Source organism: Delphinapterus leucas, chromosome 3, assembly GCF_059928025.1.
Source record: "Delphinapterus leucas isolate spDelLeu-1000000601 "Yukka" chromosome 3, BTC_Dleu_Yukka2, whole genome shotgun sequence".
NCBI classification, from domain to species: Eukaryota; Metazoa; Chordata; class Mammalia; order Artiodactyla; family Monodontidae; genus Delphinapterus; species Delphinapterus leucas.
The window spans coordinates 135196165-135214079 of NC_143131.1; the positions used below are offsets into that span (position 1 = coordinate 135196165).

At 42.0% G+C, this 17915-nt stretch overlaps 1 long non-coding RNA gene across 4 annotated transcripts in view; it reads left to right on the forward strand.

Moving 5' to 3' along the window:
• LOC149749714 (uncharacterized) overlaps positions 1-17915 on the forward strand; it is a 502720-nt gene that overhangs the window by 353040 nt on the left and 131765 nt on the right. For all 4 annotated transcript variants that reach the window (XR_016392842.1, XR_016392840.1, XR_016392841.1 and 1 more), the window contains one exon: positions 13119-13454. This is a non-coding gene — a long non-coding RNA (uncharacterized LOC149749714). The remainder of the gene's footprint in view (positions 1-13118; positions 13455-17915) is intronic.

Sequence of the window (17915 nt, forward strand, 5' to 3'; positions counted from 1 at the left end):
TGACCCAAACCCTGTTATCTTAGTGTATAAATTTAATGCATTTTCCATCTTAACTAAGCACTTAACAAGCACCGTGGCCATAAGTTTTGTAGTTTGTGACAGCAAAACTAGCATGAATTCCTTTTCCCTTCACATTTTCATGGATAGAAGATTCATTTTTAGCATAAATCTTAGCAACCTCAGCATATGATTTTTTTTTTCGTATTAAGTAGAGAACTTTTACCCTTCCACTTAAAGGAGGCACTATAGCTTCACTTTGCCATATCCAAATTGCCAGCATCACTACTCTTGCACTTTGGGGCCACTGGTAAATAAAATAAGGGTGACTTGAACACAAGCATTATGATACTGTGATAGCCAATCTTATAACTGAGGTGGCTACTAAGTGATAATGGGCAGAATGTGCTGGACAAAGGGAGGATACACGTTCCAGGTGAGACAGAGCCGGGCAGCATGAGGTTTCATCACACTACTCAGAACAGCATGCAATTTAAACTTATGAATTGTTTATTTCTGGAATTTTCCATTTAATATGTTTGGGCCATGGTTGACTATCGGAATCTGAAACCGCAGAAAATGAAATGGCAGTTAAGGGGAGAACTACCGTATTGAAGATGATGGATCCACAAGATGGAAGGGTCCTGAGTCCCTGAACCACCCCTTAGAGAGGTGCTGCCTACCCATCAGAATTGCCCAGCTGAAACTAAGCATAAGCAAAAAGAACTCACTTTGATAGTTGAACAATTATATAGTTTGGGTCTGTTTGTCCCAGCAGCTAGCCTGACTAACCAGTGCAGGAAATAGGAGGAAGGAGAGCTTTGTAGCATCCCTGACTATTGACCACCCAACTTCTGCCTAAATCTTTCCGGTGGTAGGGAGTTCTTTTCTTCCTGAAGTATTCGTTCACTTTTCATTCAATCAATCAACTAATGGGTTTTTGTTTGGTTTGGTTTGGTTTTTATTGAGGTATATGGTACAATATATATATAAGTTTCAGGTGTACAACATAGTGAGTCACAATTTTTAAAGGTTGTACTCCATTTATAGTTATTTATAAAGTATTGGCTATATTACCTGTGTTGTACAATATATCCTTGTACCTTATTTATTTTATGCATAAGAGTTTGTACTTCTTAATCCCTTAACCCTATCTTGCCCCTTTCACCTTCCATATCCCCACTGGTAACCACTAGTTTGTTCTCTATATCTGTGAGTCTTTTTGTTATATTCACTAGTTTTACTTTTTAGAGTCCACATTTAAGTGATATCTGACTTATTTCACTTAGCATAATTACTCTCCAGGTCCATCCATGTTGTTGCAAATGGCAAAATTTCATTCTTTTTTGTGGCTGAGTAGTATCCCATTATATATATATATATATATATATATATATATATATACACACACACCACATCTTCTTTATCCATTCATTTGTTGGTGGACATTTAGGTTGCTTCCATTAGCAATTGTAAATAATGCTGCTATGAACATTGGAGTGCATGTATCCTTTCGAATTAGTGTTTTTATTTTTTTCATATATATAACCAGTAGTGGGATTGCTGGGTCATATGGTAGTTCTATTTTTAGTTTTCTGAGGAACCTCCATACTGTCTTCCACAGTGGCTGCACCAATTTACGTTCCCACCAACAGTGTATGAAGGGTCCCTTTTCTCCACATCTTCTCCAACGTTTATTATTTGTGTTCTTTTTGATAATAGTCATTCTGACAGGTGTGAGGTGATATTTCATTGTGGTTTTAACTTGCATTTCTCTGATGATTAACAATGTTGAGCATTTTTTCATGTTCCTATTGGCCATCTGTGTCTTCTTTGGTAAAATGTCTATTCAGATCTTCTGCTCATTTTTTAATTGGTTTGATTTTTTTTAATGTTGAGTTGGGTGAGCTGTTTATATATTTTGAATATTAACCCCTTATCAGTCCTATCATTTGGAAATACTTTCTCCCATTCAGTAGGTTGTCTTTTTGTTATGTCAGTGGTTCCCTTTTAAGTTTAATTAGATCTTATTTGTTTATTTTTGCTTTTATTTCCTTTGCTTTAGAGGACAAATCCAAAAAATATTTCTATGATTCATGTCAAAGAGTGTTCTGCCTATGTTCTCTTCTAGGAGTTTTATGGTTTCAGGCTTTACATTTAGGTCTTTAATCCATTTTGAGTTTATTTTTGTGTATGGTGTTAGAGAATGTTTTAAGTTCATTCTTTTACAAGTTTTCCCAACACCACTTATTGAAGACACTCTCTTATCTCCACTGTGTATTCTTGCCTCCTTTGTCATAAATTAATTGAACATCAGTGCATGGGTTTATTTATGGGCTATCTATCTTGTTGCATTGATCTGTATTCTGTTTTGTGCCAGTACCATACTGTTTTGATTACTGTAGCTTTGTAGTATAGTCTGAAGTCAGGGTGCATGATTCCTCCAGCTATGTTCTTCTTTCTCAAGATTGTTTTGGCTATTCAGGGTCTTTTATGTTTCCATATAAATTTTAAAATTATTTGTTCTAGTTTTGTGAAAAATGCCATTGGTAATTTCGATAGGGATTGCATTGAATCTGTAGATTGCTTTGGTTAGAACTAATGTTTATTGACTTCCTACTACATGCCAGGCCACATGCTAGGCACTGGGGAAGCAAGGATGAATGAGGCACAAGATCTCTGCCCTCAGGAAGCTTGTCATCCAGACTGGTAGACAGAAACTGAACAAGTGAGCAGGCAGTAGGTGCAATGTTTATTGACTTTGATAAGTAACTTGAGGGAAACAAGCAGATTGCTGGCACAGAATAACTGAGGGAGGATCAAGTGTAGTGGAGGAAGAGAGGGGGAGGAGTTTGTCAAAGTCTTCTCTGAGGAGGTGACTGAGACCAGATACAACAATTGGCAGACATCCATGATTGTTTAAAAAAAAAAGAAAAGAAAAGAAAACTTGAGGTTTTTCTGGTTGTTGTTTTGCTTATATTAATAGGAAGATAAGTCTCCTTTAGCTCCATGTCGGGTCCTAATTATAGTCTGGGCTCCCAGAAAAGTCTATTTTTTCCGATTTCCAATTGACAGCTTCTCCAACATCCAGTATTTGCAGACAGCTGTCACATCTCTCCTATCCCCTCAAATCCCTCCTCCCCCTGGACCCCTTCAAGCAGCCCCACAGGGTTTGGAGACCCAGATACGTGCTGCAGTTATTAAGAACAGCCAGTAGCAGCAAGGATTCAGGTAAACAAGGAGGTCACAGAGACCCCCACTGTAAAGGTTATGTGGACCCTCCCAACATCTTGGGGATAACTGGTCCAGCTCCCACAGCATTGCTTGTTCATTTCCCTACAGCTGCTGCTAACTGCTGGCTCCCATCAGGCATTAAATTCTCTGAGATTGGGAGGGAGCAGGCGGGGTTAGAGCCTTCAAAGGCTCCCACTGGAAGCCTTCTCTCTCTCTTGAAAACACCTTATTTTTTCGATGTTAAAATCATGTCCCTCCCCCCTGGTTTGAACACCAAAACAAACCTAGCTGTTCCCAGTGCTGGGCCCAAACCACAGGCGTGTGGCTGGGGAGCCAAAGAGGCAGCAGGAGGAGCTGCTCAGAGTCTTGCTCCTCCAGATTCCTGCTGGGCTCCACTCAGGAGGCAGGGAGGCTGTGTTCTGCAAAGACCCAGCCTCCCCTTCTTCACAATTAAACAGGACAGCACCTCAAGGGCAACAAGTCTGCCCTGCCCCCAAGGTGGCTCACAGGAGGTAGAGGCCTGTGCAAGCTCCTGAGGCCTCTGAGTTAGCTGATACCTCCTTCCCTACCTGTCAGGAATGGTCCCCAGCAGCTCTGGGGGCTCCCAGAGAGTCAAAAGGCTGAGGCCTGAGATCCAGGCAGTGTCCACAACTGTTTTCTCTGCTTGGTTTGGAGATAAAAACAACTGCTGCTTCTTGCTTTCTCACAATTTCCACTGAGGTCACTTGGGGCAAGACTGAGTCAGGGCTTCCAGAAGGTCTGGCAATAGCGTGGAAGCAAACAGTGGTGCTATTAGCACAGGACACACTCTCCCCAGCCGCCTCCACAGCAGGGGAATCAGAGCAGCGTCATACAGCTTGCAAAACTGGCCTTCAGTGGCCTTCACACCACTTTGTCCGCTTCACTCAGCCTGACCTGTAGATATGGTTTCCCCTGACTCACATCACCTCTCTCCGCTATACCCCACCCCTGCCTTGCTTAGGGTTGCAGGTAGGACGAGGTAAGTGAGGGACCCAGGGTGCAAAATTGAAGGAGGCAATCACTCTCCAGGTCATGCAAGTTCAGTGTTTTGTGCACTCTGGGTGTGTCATTCCCCCTATCCTACTGCAGGTCCTGCAGATGCTACCTAAACCTGGTCCCTGAGGATATAGTTTATTTCTCTGATCTCTCCCAAACTCCATCCATTAGAAAAAATCTATACATGGCTTCACACTCGTATGTAAAAGATCAAGTCCAGCTTGGAGAGGTCTTTCTGTTTGTTTGTTTTTTAGCCAGACAGTACTTTAATTTTTCTGTTGTTGTTGTTGCCAGTGCTTAAAATTCAGAAGAGTTCCAATGAAAAAAATCCTCGTTTCTAGCTTCTTTTGAAAACACAGAAGATATGGCCTCTCCGGCTGGAGTGGAGGCACAGCTGCCTCTTTAGGCCCACTGGACATGGCCTGTACTCTCCAGCCCCCCAGAGCCCCACCTGTGCCAACTTACCATTCATATTACCTTCTTAGCCCCCATAGGCATTTGAGGTTGAACCTTCGATCTAAAGACAGATTATGTCCAGACATAAAGTAGCTTGTCTCTTATGGTGCAGTTCTGGCAGCAGTGACTGACTAGGGTGGGAGACTGGGGCAGGAAGGAAACAGAGAAGATTTCCCGATGTCCTTGAACTCGGACCATGGAGGCAAGTCCCCATTCCACCAGCCAGGGTGCAGAAAAGACTAAAACTTGCAGTTTGGGGGAAGAAACACGTTACGTGACAGCATCAGAAGAGCTGCGGAGATAAAGGGATGAAACTTGAGTTGAAAACAGCACTGACCAAGGGTGAGGAGGCATGCCTGGGTATCCCACATTTGCCCCTGACTTCTGTGTAATGTTGGACACAACCACTCCTGAAACTTCAGCTTCCTCGTCTCTTAATAAGGAGAGTCAGGCTGGATTATTTCTGAGATCCGTCCTAGCTCTAACTCTCTTGAATGTAATGCTTACTATTCTTCAGTGGAATTATTCTAGTAAAAGAGAATCTCAGCATTGTTTGGGCCAGCTTAAAAGAGCAGTTGAGAGGAGATCAGAAACCACATTTCATCGATAGCATGGAATTTTGCACGTTTTGCCGTGCTCTACTTATCCGTTCATAAGTTCTCTGATTCTGCTGAGAATATACACTTAGAGGAGCTCAAACGATAGCCTGACTCAGCAGTCTCTTGCCTTAAAAACTGCTCGTCTGCTTGAAAATTCACTAGGTGTGAAATCTAGTTTGCTAAAGGCTGTGTCTCTACCTTGAAGATGCTGGAGGAGAAGAAAGCTCCCTGTCCGCCCTGTGGGGGGCAACCCAAGTGGAATTCAATGCAACAGGCACTAACAAATATCTAAGCAGCACTCTATACAGTGTAGACTCTGGGAGGATACCAGGAAATACATCCAGGAGTAAAGCCCACTCCTTGTCCTTGAGGAGGTTACAGTAGGGCAGAGAGGTCAACACAACAGCCAGAGAATCCAAATGCACAGCAGAGTAAGATAAAAGTCAATAAGAGTTATAAAGTGCTAGGAGGAGTCAAAAAAAGGAAGGGGTTACATAGGCCTACGGTGTGAACTTTAGACTAGTAGTGAAGGATGAATAGATGAGGATGGGCAGGAAGGAAGAGTGGCTTCAGTTACTCACTGATCTACCAAGGATGAAAGTTTCCTACTGCCTACCATTGCCTTAGGCACTGGGATGTAAGGGTTAACAAGACAGGAGGGAGTCCTCCTTTCATGGAACTTACTTTCTAGTGAGGGATTTAGACAAGTACACAAATACACAAGCTAATTTCAGATATTGTTGAATGCTATGAAGAATATGAAATGAAATGATTACCATAGATGGTGATTGTAAGATGGACAGGGAAGACCTCTCTGAGGAGGCTCCAGTTGAGCTGTGTCGTGGGATCATCTGGAGAAGAGCACCCCAAGTCATTTCCAAATGTTGCACATTGCCAGTATCCCTGGGGGACAAAAATGCCCCCGGATGAGAACAAATATAGACCCTACTATAGCTAACACCATAAGGTTACTGGGGCTGACTTGAGTCTTTCTTAACCCAAAAATCCTGCATACAAAATGGTTTTAGCCACCAAATTAGGGGCAGCATGAATTGGTCCCCAATAGAGAAAAGACAAATGCCCTCTTACAAAATGTTGTTTTACCTCCATATTCTGTGGCATACAGGCTTCTTCCGTAGCCTCCAGTTCTCTACTTGAGTAAAAGTAATGTGGGGTAAGGGGCAAAGAGTGATGGAGCCTAGGGGGGATATTCAATTCCAGGGCTATTAGCCCCCAGACAAAGGATAAGACAAAAGCTCCAATTTGCCCTTTTTAGTGCTAGGACAAGCCTCTTGCAATCCTGGCTCAAGATAGACAAGTCAGCATCAGGAATTTATTTCAGTTATCCCTGTTGTGTAAGGTACGGTTTTCATAGCTATGTTGATCTGTGTCTTTATTTTTGTTGTGCTTTTTAAAGACGACAAGAGGGAAAAATAAAGTATGATTTGATTCAACAGATATATAACAAGCCCCTACCTTGTCTTCACTACATCAGTTTTCTCATGGGCACAAGAAAAGGCACAGTGGGATAGAACCCCCAGGTGCATCTGAGCAACTGCACGTCCTGGATATGGCTGGAGTGTGGGTTCCTGTGGAACCTAAAAAGGACCAGGCTGCTTCCTTTGCTTATGCTGGGGTCCAGGCGGGGGTCGACAGCCAGGTTGGCCCCAGGATGAGCGCGGCATGAACATCTCTGCTAAGAAGTGATTGAGATCATATTTTTCAGGCTGGAACCTCAGTAAATTAGCTCTTCAAAGGATTATTCCTAAAACGTTAGCCGAGTGGCTGACAGGGTCTTGGTGCTCTGGCCGGGTGTCAGGCCTGAGCCTCTGAGGTGGGAGAGCCAACTTCAGGACACTGGTCCACCAGAGGCCTCCGGGCCACACGTAATATCAAATGGTGAAAGATCTCACAGAGATCTCCATCTCAAGGCAAAGACCCAGCTCCACTCAACAACCAGCAAGCTACAGTGCTGGACACCCTATGCCAAAAAACTAGCAAGACAGGAACACGGCCCCACTCATTAGCAGAGAGGCTGCCTAAAATCATAATAAGGTCACAGACACCCCAAAAAACACCATCGGATGCGGTCCTGCCCACCAGAAAGACAAGATCCAGTCTCATCCACCAGAGCACAGGCACCAGTCCCCTCCACCAGGAAGGCTACACAACCCACTGAACCAACCTTAGCCACTGGGGGCAGCCACCAAAAACAATGGGAACTACGAACCTGCAGCCTGTGAAAAGGAGACCGCAAACACAGTAAGTTAAGCAAAATGAGAAGACAGAGAAACACACAGCAGATGAAGGAGCAAGGTAAAAACCCAACAGACCAAACAAATGAAGAGGAAATAGGCAGCCTACCTGGAAAAGAATTCAGAGTAATGATAGTAAAGATGATCCCAAGTCTTGGAACTAGAATGGAGAAAATACAAGAAACATTTAACAAGGACCTAGAAGAACTAAAGAGTAAACAAACAATGATGAACAACACAATAAATGAAATTAAAAATTCTCTAGAAGGAATCAATAGCAGAATAACTGAGGCAGAAGAATGGATAAGTGACCTGGAAGATAAAATAGTGGAAATAACTACCACAGAGCAGAAAAAAGAATGAAAAGAATTGAGGACAGTCTAAGAGACTTCTGGGACAAAATTAAACGCACCAACATTCTAATTATAGGGGTCCCAGAAGAAGAAGAGAAAAAGGAAGAGATTGAGAAAATATTTGAAGAGATTATAGTTGAAAACTTCCCTAATATGGGAAAGGAAATAGCCAATCAAGTCCAGGAAGTGAAGAGAGTCCAGCATTACAACAAATGCTAAAGGAACTTCTTTAGGCAGGAAACACAAAAGAAGGAAAAGACCTACAATAACAAACCCAAAACAATTAAGAAAATGGTAATAGGAGCATACATATCGATAATTACCTTAAATGTAAATGAATTAAATGCTCCAGCCAAAAGACATAGACTGGCTGAATGGATAAAAAACAAAACCAGTATATACGCTGTCTACAAGAGACCCACTTCTTCAGACCTAGGGACACATACAGACTGAAAGTGAGGGGATGGAAAAAGATATTCCATGCAAATGGAATTCAAAAGAAAGCTGGAGAAGCAATTCTCATATCAGACAAAACAGACTTTAAAATAAAGACTATTACAAGAGACAAAGAAGTACACTACATAATGATCAAGGGATCAATACAAGAAGATATAACAATTGTAAATATTTATGCACCCAACATAGGAGCACCTCAATACATAAGGCAAATGCTAACAGCCATGAAAGGGGAAATTGACAGTAACACAATCATAGCAGGGGACTTTAACACCCCCCTTTCTCCAATGGACAGATCATCCAAGATGAAAATAAATAAGGAAACACAAGCTTCAAATGACACATTAAACAAGATGGAGTTAATTGATATTTATAGGACATTCCATCCAGAAATAACAATACACCTTCTTCTCAAGTGCTTATGGAACATTCTCGAGGATAGATCATATTTGGGTCACAAATCAAGCCTCAGTAAATTTAAGGAAATTGAAATCATATCAAGTATCTTTTCTGACCACAACGCTATGAGACTAGATATCAATTACAGGAAAAATATCTGTAAAAAATACAAACACATGGAGGCTAAACAATACACTACTTAACAACCAAGAGATCACTGAAGAAATCAAACAGGAAATCAAAAAATACCTAGAAACAAATGACAATGAAAGTACAGTGACCCAAAACCTATGGGATGCAGCAAAAGCAGTTCTGTGAGGGAAGTTTATAGCAGTACAGTCCTACCTCAAGAAACAAGAAACGTCTCAAATACACAACCTAAGCTTACACCTAAAGCAATTAGAGAAAGTAAAACCAAAAAAACCCAAAGTTAGCAGAAGGAAAGAAATCATAAAGATCCGACCAGAAATAAATGAAAAAGAAATGAAGGAAACAATAGCAAGGATCAGTACAACTAAAAGCTGGTTCTTTGAGAAGATACACAAAATTGATAAACCATTAGCCAGACTCATCCAGAAAAAAAGGGAGGAGACTCAAATCAGTAGAATTAGAAAAGAAAAAGGAGAAGTAACAACTGACACTGCAGAAATACAAAGGAGCATGAGAGATTCCTACAAGCAACTATATGCCAATAAAATGGACAACCTGGAAGAAATGGACAAATTCTTAGAAAAGCACAACCTTCTGAGACTGGACCGGGAAGAAATAGAAAATATAAACAGACCAGGGCTTCCCTGGTGGCACAGTGGTTGAGAGTCCACCTGCTAATGCAGGGGACACGGGTTCGTGCCCCAGTCCGGGAGGATCCCACATGCCACGGAGCGGCTGGGCCCGTGAGCCATGGCTGCTGAGCCTGCGCGTCCGGAGCCTATGCTCTGCAACAGGAGAGGCAACAACAGTGAGATGCCTGCGTACCACAAAAGAAAAATAAGTAAAATAAACAGACCAATCACAAGCACTGAAATTGAGACTGTGATTAAAAACCTTCCAACAAACAAAAGCCCAGGACCAGATGGCTTCACAGGTGAATTCTGTCAAACATTTAGAGAAGAGCTAACACCTATCCTTCTCAAATTCTTCCAAAACATAGCAGAGGGAGGAACACTCCCAAACCCATTCTACGAGGCCACCATCACCCTAATACCAAAACCAGACAAAGATGTCACAAAGAAAGAAAACTACAGGCCAATATCACTGATGAACATAGATGCAAAAATCCTCAACAAAATACTAGCAATCAGAATCCAACAGCACATTAAAGGGATCATACTCGATGATCAAGTGGGGTTTATCCCAGGAATGCAAGATTCTTCAGTATACACAAATCAATCAATGTGATACATCATATTAACAAATTGAAGGATAAAAACCATATGATCATCTCAATAGATGCAGAGAAAGCTTTCAACAAAATTCAACACCCATTTATGTTAAAAACCCTCCAGAAAGCAGGCATAGAGGGAACTTACCTCAAAATAATAAAGGCCATATACGACAAGCCCACAGCCAGCATTGTTCTCAATGGTGAAAAACTGAAACCATTTCCACTAAGATCAGGAACAAGACAAAGTTGCCCACTCTCACCACTCTTATTCGACATAGTTTTGGAAGTTTTAGCCACAGCAACAGAGAAGAAAAAGAAATAAAAGGAATACAAATTGGAAAAGAAGAAGAAAAACTGTCCCTGTTTGCAGATGACATACTATACATAGAGAATCCTAAAGATGCCACCAGAAAACTACTAGAGCTAAGCAATGAATTTGGTAAGGTTGCAGGATACAAAATTAATGCACAGAAATCTCTTGCATTCCTATACACTAATGATGAAAAATCTGAAAGAGAAGTTAAGGAAACACTCCCATTTACCATTGCAAGGAAAAGGAATAAACCTACCTAAGGAGAAAAAAGACCTGTATGCAGAAAACTATAAGACACTGATAGAAAGAAATTAAAGATGATACAAATAGATGGAGAGATATACCATGTTCTTGGATTGGAAGAATCAACATTGTGAAAATGACTCTACTACCCAAAGCAATCTATAGATTCAATGTATTCCCTATCAAACTACCACTGGCATTTTTCACAGAACTAGAACAAAAAATTTCATAATTTGTATGGAAACACAAAAGACCCTGAATAGCCAAAGCAATCTTGAAAAAGAAAAACAGAGCTGGAGGAATCAGGCTCCCAGACTTCAGACTATATTAAAAAGCTACAGTAATCAAGAGAGTATGGTACTGGCACAAAAACAGAAATATAGATCAATGGAACAGGATAGAAAGCCCAAAGATAAAGCCACACACATATGGTCACCTTATCTTTGATAATGGAGGCAAGAATAAACAATGGAGAAGACAACCTCTTTAATAAGTGGTGCTGGGAAAAGTGGACAGCTGCATGTAAAAGAATGAAATTAGAACACTCCCTAACACCATACACAAAAATAAACTCAAAATGGATTAAAGACCTAAATGTAAGGCCAGACACTATCAAACTCTTAGAGGAAAACATAGGCAGAACACTCTATGCCATAAATCACAGCAAGATCCTTTTTGACCCGCCTCCTAGAGAAATGGAAATAAAAACAAAAATAAACAAATGGGACCTAATGAAACTTAAAAGCTTTTGCACAGCAAGGGAAACTATACACAGGATGAAAAGACAACCCTCAGAATGGGAGAAAATATTTGCAAACGAAGCAACTGACAAAGGATTAATCTCCAAAATATACAAGCAACTCATGCAGCTCGATATCAAAAGTACAAACAACCCAATCCATAAATGGGCAGAAGACCTAAATAGACATTTCTCCAAAGAAGATATACAGATTGCCAACAAACACAGGAAAGGATGCTTAACATCACTAATCATGAGAGAAATGCAAATCAAAACTACAATGAAGTATCACCTCACAACGGTCAGAATGGCCATCATCAAAAAATCTGCAAACAATAAATGCTGGAGAGGGTGTGGAGAAAAGGGAACCCTCTTGCACTGTTGGAGGGAATGTAAATTGATACAGCCACTATGGAGAACAGTATGGAGGTTCCTTAGAAAACTAAAAATAGAAGTACTGTATGACTCAGCAATCCCGCCACTTGGCATATACCCTGAGAAAAACATAATTCCAAATGAATCATGTACCACAGTGTTCATTGCAGCTCTATTTACAATAGCCAGGACATGGAAGCATCCTAATTGTCCATCGACAGATGTATGGATAAAGAAAATGTGGCACATATATACAATGGAATATTACTCAACCATAAAAAGAAACGAAATTGAGTTATTTGCAGTGAGGTGGATGGACCTAGAGAGTGTCATACAGTGTGAAGTAAGAAAGAGAAATACAAATACTGTATGCTAACACATATATATGGAATCTTAAAGAAAACAAAAAAAAGGTTCTGAAGAACCTAGGGGCAGGACAGGAATAAAGATGCACAGGTAGAGAATGGACTTGAGGACACAGGGAGGGGGAAGTGTAAGGTGGGACGAAGTGAGAGAGTGGCATGGACATATGTACACTACCAAATGTAAAACAGATAGCTAGTGGGAAGCAGCCGCATAGCACAGGGAGATCAGCTCGGTGCTTTGTGTCCCACTAGAGAGGCAGGATGGGGAGTTTGGGAGGGAGACGTAAGAGGGAGGGGATATGGGGATATATGTATACATATAGCTGATTCACTTTGTTATACAGCAGAAACTAACACACCATTGTAAAGGAATTATACTCCAATAAAGATGTTTAAAAAAAAAGGGGGGGCCAGGGTGCAGAGGAAGACGAAAGCCAGTTCTTTAAGGGTCTTGAAGTTTAAGTTTATCCTATAGGGCACAGATAATAGGGAGCCATGGAAGGCTCAGAAGCAGGGAAGTATCACTGTGAGACCTACGCTCGGGTATAGGCAGGGAATAGACATTTCTATGTGAGAAGAGTGAAGAGTCTGAGGACTCGCCCTCCTATTTAATACCTGAGGGGCTAATATTCACTTTCAGCCGAGTTGACCTTCTGGATTTTATTGCAACCCTGTGTCTCCACCTTTTGGCATGGCTCAGCGTGAGAGCTGCAGGGGCAAGAGCCAGGAGCCTCCCTGGGAACACAAGCTCTGGCCATCAGTTGCTCCATTGCTCAGGGGGGATTCCAGCTCCCAAGGGACATGAGGCCTTGCCCCTGGAAGGAGTGGGGGATGAAGCTGCCTCGGTGTGACTCAGAAAACAGATCCAGGCTTGGCAGCAGTTGAGAACTGTTTGGAAACTTCATACAAGGTTTTGCTTTGTTTTGTTCACAGGCCCTCAGAGTAAGCTGCAGGAATAGGCTTCCGTGGTCTTGGATCTCCTATTGCTCCCCCGCTCCCACGAGCTGCCGAGGAGGGCCTTTCCTGGCTTGGAGCCACACCCAACTCCTCCTCAGCGTGGTCATCTTCTTTCCAAAATTGAGCCTACCTACCACAGGGGGACCAGCATTTACCACGTCAGCTCCGGGCAGAGGTGAAGGATGACTAGAGCTGTTAATGACCACCACAACCAAAATACTTGTGATCTATCGAATGACTCGATTCCCACATGGTGGATGTCAAGTTTAGTACATGTGTCCTGTCATCTGATGGCCAGAACAGCTTAATGAAGTAGGTACAAGTATTTTCTTCATTTATCAGATAAACTGAGGCACAGAGAGCAACTTGCAGCTGGTATTTTGCAAAACCTAGATTCAAAGCTGGTTTTTACTTCGAAGCTGGGGCTCTGTGGCCCACCAATCTCCCATTTCTCAGCGCTTCCCTTGGGCAGCTGCCCCTTTCTCTACCCACCAAGTACCCATTGCCTTGCAGCTGTATTTTCTCACGTAAACATCCAGTTCCTCCCACATGCAGCTCATTTGTCGGGGGAGTCTCAGCTCTGCCATGAATTAGTTCTGTGACCCTGGAAAAAGTCCTTTAAGCTATCTGGGCCTCAGTTTGCCTATCAATAAAATGGGGATGCCCTCCCTTTTTTATAGTCAGTGTAGGAATTTAATCCTCTGCTCCTAATACCTCAGAAACCTGTTTGGGACACATAATTGAAAGGTCTTATTATGTCGATGCAGAAGTGACACATAGTCAGAGGTTCGAGTCCTGCCTGAGGCATTGAACACCCAGGAGGTCTCCACAAGTAGACTGGAGTAACAGGTGTCTGCACCGGGGGGCAGCTCTGACCCAGCCAATTCTGCTGGCAAAGCTTGCTCTTGGCTCTTTCCATGGAGAGAAGTCACATTCCATAGCCTGGCAGCCCAGCACCAGGAAACAGCCCTGCTCAGACACAAGGAAAATGAACATCAAAGGGGCTCTGTTGGTTTATAAAAGTATTATGAGCCTCCAAGTTCTCTTGTTCGTTGCCAAGGTGAGAAGACAAGGGAGGAGAGAGACTGGGTCCAAGGAAAGCATGGAGGATCTCCTTGTTCTTAGCTGTTAAACAAAAGCACTGTCTCCCCCAGGCTGAGGCCAATAGCTTTCTCTACAGGCTGGCTATGCTCTGCTGTGTTCGCAGCTCAGCCTTGGGTCTGATTAACAGAAGCCTAGAAGCATTTTAGGGCTCCTATCACATCTGCTGTGTTCATTTCCTGGAGTTGTTGTAGCAAAGTACCCACAAACTGGGTGGCTTAGAGAAATAGAAATGTATTGTTTAACAGCTCTGGAGGCTAGAAGTCCAAAATCAAGGTGGTGGCAGGGCCATATTCCCTCTGAAATAAATAGGAGAAAGATCCTTCTGGCCTCTTTCAGCTTCTGATAGTGTTACTGACTCTGGTCCTTGGACTCTTTAATCAATAGAAATTGATAGGCTAGACAAGGTTTTCAGGCAAGGCTTTACTGGGACCTGTGCTACAGGATGAGGGAGCAAAGACAAGTAGCAGTTTCCTTTGTTCACTCCCTGAGGAGGGGCGGGCTGGTTCTGTAAGTGGAAGGAGGGTAGGGACAGATGGATGGGTTGGGCCGCAGGGCTGGTTTCAGTGGACTGCCCACCCCCTGTGTGCAGGGGTCCTGTGTTGCACCCTGCTTTTGCTCCTGGCACCTCAGAAGTGACAGTTGGTTTGTGACCTTTGTGTATCTTATTGTTCATAATTGCTCCAACTGTGGACACGTGCAGTACTTTTAGTCCCTTATAGTTTCTTTGTATTCTGTTGCTCGGAGGAGACGTTTGTCCACGGGTAAGCACTCCGGTAAAGGGTCCCAAGTCCCAGCCTGTCTCAATAGCTCCAGAGACTCCTCAGCTTGTGACCTCATACCTCCAATCTCTGCCTGCCCCATGGCATTCTCCCTGTAGCTTCACACCATCTTCCGTCTAGGAGCACCTGTGTCCAAGTTTCCCCTTCTTAGAAGGACACAAGTCATTTGGATTAGGGCCTACCGCAATGACCTCAGTTTTACTTGGTTACCTCTGCAAAGGCTCTTTTTCCAAATTAGGTCACATTCTGAGGTGTAGGGGTTAAACTTTGACATATCTTCTTGGGGAGCACACTTCAGCCCATAATGCCTGCCCTTCTCACTCTGTAGAAAAAAAATGGCCCAAAAGATTTGGATTTGATTTCAGTTATGCCCATAACTGGCTTCTTGGTGTTGACAAGTGATTTTCAACATGGTTCCTCATCTTGCTGACTTGGGAGGAAGATTAAATGAGATTATAGAAATTACTAACTATATAATTTGAAGTGACCTCTGAGATCATGCAGCATTTCCCAAAATACTCATGAGAGTATCAATCCTACAAAGTCCTTTTGGGATAACAGTGGGGAGTGGTGCTATGAGTCCCTCTCAGAGACTCTCACTGTGCATTAGCAGGCCAAAGGCTCTGAGAAGTCCTATGGTAAAAATACCTTTTTGTCCCAGCATCTCCCACATTAATTTCACCATGGAACCCTATTATTTAGATAATCTCTGGTAGCACTCTCTTGATCACTGATCCACCCTTGGGAAATAGTCATCTAGATTAATATCTCTAGTTCATTAGAAAACCAGGACTTAGACTTCTATCACCTCCTACATAAACTACCCCCAAATCCCAAATCCTCATTTTAGGCTCAGCTTTGAGGGGAACCCAAACTGAAACAGATCTTTGTTCCCCAGAATAAAATCATCTTTATGGCTATTTAAAAATTTTTTAATACTATGTACTCGTTAGTAAATTTTCAAAGAATGCGGAAAAGAATAAGAAAGATAAGTAAAGCTCACCTTAAATATAAGGATAAGTAATGCCACCCAAAAATAACTGGCTAAAATGAGATCTTTATTATTTGTGCCACATTTTGATTGCAGAAGGAGGTGATGAGGCTTAGGAACTGGGATGGGAGCTGGACCCAGAATCAGTGAGCTCAGAAGCACGTCCTGATGTTAGTTAGCTCTTGCTCAAATTTTATGCAAGTCCCTTGGCCTCCCTGTGCCTCGGCTTCCCCTTACGCCTTTAGGGAAAAATGTGTCTGTCTATTGCAGAGCCTGAAGATTGGTAATATTAATGGCTATCATTTTTGGGGTGCCTACTGGGTACACACAATATTATATTACATGTTATTTCATCCAGGAAATTAACTTAGATGCAGGTGAGATCATTGAGGCTTTGAGAATTTAAGTGACTTTCTTAAGGTTCTACAGCTGATGGCAGTAACGGGCAGAATTTGAACCCAAATCTGCCTAACCCTGCAGCTTCTTACATAACCACAACTCTATGATTTCTTATACCACATACTGCAAAAATCAGTTGTGTTTTCTGACTTCTTGGCTCCTGTTAAATGATTTTGCTATGTTTGGGATAATTTCAGCTCTGTGCATCCCACTTCTCCTAAGCAGAACTTAGAAATCTCAAAGCAAATTCCAGCCTTTCTTGCAACTTGAATGAAGACATGCATCTCAGGTTCCACCAATCGGACACACTCCTATACACTTTGATTCCAAAAGAGCAACTTAAGGAAAGAAATTTCCAGAAGATCCGTTTTGCTGGCAGAATGGTGGCAAGAGGTCTGACTTTTGGGATGACAACATTTGTAAGGTTGAGATCCTGGCGCAGCAGCAGCGGTGGTTTCCTCGGGGGCTTGGTGGTCCCTCCACCACAGAAGGGGCAGTGATCCCCCCTCAGTCCAGTTTTAGGGAGTGATGTTTTCATTGCTCCTGGAAGCTCAGCTTCAAGCCTGGCTCTCCATTTCTCCTAACAACTGTGAGAGCTCCCAGGATCCTTTTAATAAACAACTTCTCTGCCCAGTTAGCCAGAGTCACCTTCTGTTGCTTGCCACCAGAATGATACCTCTCACTACACAGAATCCCAATTCCTTTATGTATCTACATAGTAACGAATAGAGCCAGTCCATTTCTGATCAATTTGATCAAAATAGGCAACAAATTCATTTTGATCCCAAAAGGAACTTTTGGCCAAAGTTATACAAATTGTTTTAAACTGTGCTGATCATAGTACCCATCAATGGCTAAATCTCCAGTTCATATTGCACTTTGTGCCTGGAGTCTAGGTGTCAGAAGCCAAAAAGAAACTAGGCTTGCCTGAATGAGTTTTCTGAAAGAAGTTTAATTGGAAATCATAGTTATCCTTTCACCCAACAGTTCTCAAACATTATATCCCCAAAACACTTTTATGCTCTTAAAAATATTGAGGACTCAAACAACGTTTGTCTGTGTAGGTTATATCTATCCATGCCTATGGTATTCAAAGTTAAAACTGAAAAGAAATTATTTATACTTTTATTTTCAAAAATAATAAAAACATTACATGTTAATATAAATAACACATTTTTAAAATAACTATATTTTCCACACTACAAAAAAATTAGTAGGAAGAGGGGCATTGTTTGACATTTCTGCAAATTTGTTTTTTTATTTTTATTTATTTTTGAATTTTTGAATTTTGTTTTATTTTTTTTATTAGCAGGTTCTTATTAGTTATCCATTTATACATATTAGTGTATACATGTCAATCTCAATCTCCCAATTCATCCCAGCCCCCCCAGCCACTTTCCCCCTTGGTGTCCATACGTTTGTCTCTACATCTGTGTCTCAGTTTCTGCCCTGCAAACTGGTTCATCTGTACCATTTTTCTAGGTTCCATATATATGTGTT